We start from the raw sequence: 3,374 nt of genomic DNA on the forward strand, positions 1-3,374 counted from the left end.
TAATGTAGACCTTAGTGGTCCCCTAATACTGTATCTGAAGTCTCATTTATATAGACCGTAGTGGTCCCCTAATACGGTATCTGAAGTCTCTTTTATATAGACCTTAGTGGTCCCCTGATACCGTATCCGAAGTCTCTTTTATATAGACCTTAGTGGTCCCCTAATACTGTATCTGAAGTCTCTTTCCCAAAATTCAGCCTTGGTGCAGAATTACAGCCACTAGAGCCAGTCCCACAATGAGCTTTCCTTAGTAGATGCCATGTGACCTTTAAAGGATAATGACTTTGTTTTCAACCTGGACCCTATTTTCCTATGTTTTTGTATATAAGTGGTAGATGGAAACAACATTCTATTAAGCAAGAACGCTGTAGTTGGCAGTGAGCAAAACAAGCTACAATCTTAACTTACATGATAAGCTAATAGGCCAATTATCCAGCTTGTATTTACCTTAACAAAAGTGCTTGTTTTTCCGCTGACAGGCTTAGATTAATATTCTTTAAGTGTCTGACAACAATATGCAAAGGTTTTCTAAGGAGGTGGACCTTTCCATTTAAGAGTACGATCCTTTTTTTAAATATGAAAACATCCAGCAGAGTCCATGTAAATAAACAGTAATTTTAGTATCGTAATATACACTTCATTAAAAGTCAACAGAAACAAAATAAAGCTTAAAAAGCCGTTTTGGGTTGTCTTTACACTTTTACAACCATCACAACGCTAGTTTTGGTTAAAATAAATACAAAGTTTATCGATTGGCTCTATATTCGCTAAAAGTATTGCTTTTTTAAATGGAGTCTGGTGTAAACCTGTTCGAGTTGTGATTCACTCGGATCTTTAGCCTAAATCTTTAAATTGATTCACGAATCGTGTGTCTCTAGTATCCTTAACTCGGATCAGTTGAGTCCTACTACAATTCAACCTAAAATGATAAGAGTGCCACATTCAAACCTCTTGCAACATTAGCTACTATAATTCCTAGCCATCTTAGCTGCAAAAATCTTTAAACTTACAATCACGTAGGCAACAACAACTCCACAAGTCAACTCAAGCGACTGAGTTCGCAGAGAGAGACAGTCCCAACCCGCAGACTCAGGGTCGGAAGCACGCAGACCATGTGATTCACTCAAGAACTCATGAGTTGTCGAGGCTCACACGAGTGAAGTCTCTCCTCGAGCTGAGGATAAAGCATTTCAACAACAAAAGCCATTATTTCACTTCTGAAATAACATACACTGTTCTGCACATAGCTTAGATAGGCTTACTGTAGGTTTTGGTGTATAAATGTAGTATGTTAAAATTCCATTAAGTCAAGCAGACAGTCCAAAACATTGCAAGCTCCTCTCGGCTTGCGGCTCGGGGTCGGCCGGCCTCACAGACAACTTACGAGTTCTCGATGACTCGTGAGTTCTCGCACGTATCAGCCGGCTATGAGTGGATCTGTAGCAGACGAGCGAGCTCAGAGTAAAGCAAATCAACAACAAAGCCAATCTTTCACTTTTGAAATTACATACACTGTTCTGCACGTAGCCTAGCTAGGTCTACTGTAGGTTTGGTGTATACATGTAATATGTATGCATGTATTGTACGTAAGGCAGTTAGGTCAAACACACAGTCGATTTAAAAATAATAATGTATTCACTACTACTCAGTTCCTGTTCCTATGTCTACATTGAAAGCCTATATATTGCTCAGGCTACACTAAGTTAAGACAATAAACAAACAGTTTGGCTCAAAAGGCTTTCTTTTCCTTAACTATGTGTGAGGTGGCGAGTAGGACTAAGTTTTCTTATTCCTAGCAATACTGACTCAAGTGATTCAAGTGAGTCGCACAACCAGGTTCAGTTTAGTAAGTGACTCAGAATAACCCAAATCCTTGAAAACGGAGTTTGCCAGGCCTGGTTTGGTGGGTTTAGCACTAGCAACTTCAGAGCTGTTACTGGTTAAAGGAGAATTCCGGTCGATTTCAACAAGTAGCTCTGTTTTTTAAAAAATGTAGTGCTCTCAGTAGCAAGACAAATGAAACCAATCGGTGCTGTCTACACCTTGTTATCCTCCTGCTAGAGTTAGGACCCAAAAGGCTTCAACAGGGCAGGTTTTAAACATGTTTTTAGCCTCTAAACATGTTCAAAATGTCATTACCAGTGCCTGGCCATGTGCAGTGATTCCTTCTGAGAGAAAACAGTGAATCTGACTGCTGTAGATGTGACAGAAAGGCATACAAGTTCTGTTGATTCATACCTCTGTTTATTTCCTGTTTTCCTGTGAAGTCCACACTAGTTGACTGTCACAACTTTCATGCATTTTTTTCACATCTACTGCAGTCAACATTATTCATGTTTTATTATTTATTATTAAGTATTTATTATTATTATTATTATTATTATTATTATTTATTATTATTATTATTATTTATTTATTTAGATAAACAACATACATCAACACTTAATATCATAATGGATGGCCAAATAAATGCTTAACAATTATACAAATCACTGATTCATTCTAGTTTAAAAACTGGTTGTCGGATAGTGTTGTTGGCTTAATCAAATGGAGCCTTCTACAATTGCTGAAACATCAGTGAATGTCATTTAATCATTTAAGTATACTTTTGACTCAGCATTTCAATGTCGAAATTACCTACCATGCACTCATACAGTGAAGGTGTGCATTTTTCTCTCACTCTCATATAACTCAAAAGGACATTACAATAATATCAGGAACAGAAACACAATAACGGATGTACACAAATAGCGCTATTATAACAAGGAAAAATGGTTGAATGAGTGAAAATGTATAAGCAAGTATGCAATGACAGTGACCCTGAAAGAAAGCAGTTGAAACAAAAGGATATTTTGTGTCCACTCTCACTGCTTGAAGTCAGGTACAGAGGCAGTAAAGTGAAGATGGTGACCCAGGATGTGAAATGTGGAGATGAGGTCATTCCACTATGAGATTCTATTTATGCAGAAAGGGAGACAAACAGCTCAAAAAGCATCTTCTAATAAGAAACATTCAAATTTTTTCATTCCATGTGTATCATATTGAAATTCACATTGCAATAGCAGAAATGAAAAAAAGAGTGTTCAAGTAGGTGTACACATACTCTTCCTGTGTTAAGTCAGTGAATTCCATAGTAGGTTATTGCATTATAGATAAATAAAGTGTTATGGTTTGGGTTTTTTCTTGATGTTTATTTTTCCTTTTATTTTTTGGCCTCCTTGTGTTTTTGTCTCAGTTTTCTTCATGGTCTTGTGTTGCTGGTTCTGTCTTGTGTTCCCCTGTGTCTGTTTGTTCTACTTCCTATTTTATTTTGATAGTGTAGTTTCCTGTATTGTCTAGTCTTGTCTAGCTTTGCGTTGTGCTTGTCTGATTGT

This window comes from Etheostoma spectabile, chromosome 4 (genome assembly GCF_008692095.1).
Source record: "Etheostoma spectabile isolate EspeVRDwgs_2016 chromosome 4, UIUC_Espe_1.0, whole genome shotgun sequence".
In the NCBI taxonomy this organism is placed as follows: domain Eukaryota; kingdom Metazoa; phylum Chordata; class Actinopteri; order Perciformes; family Percidae; genus Etheostoma; species Etheostoma spectabile.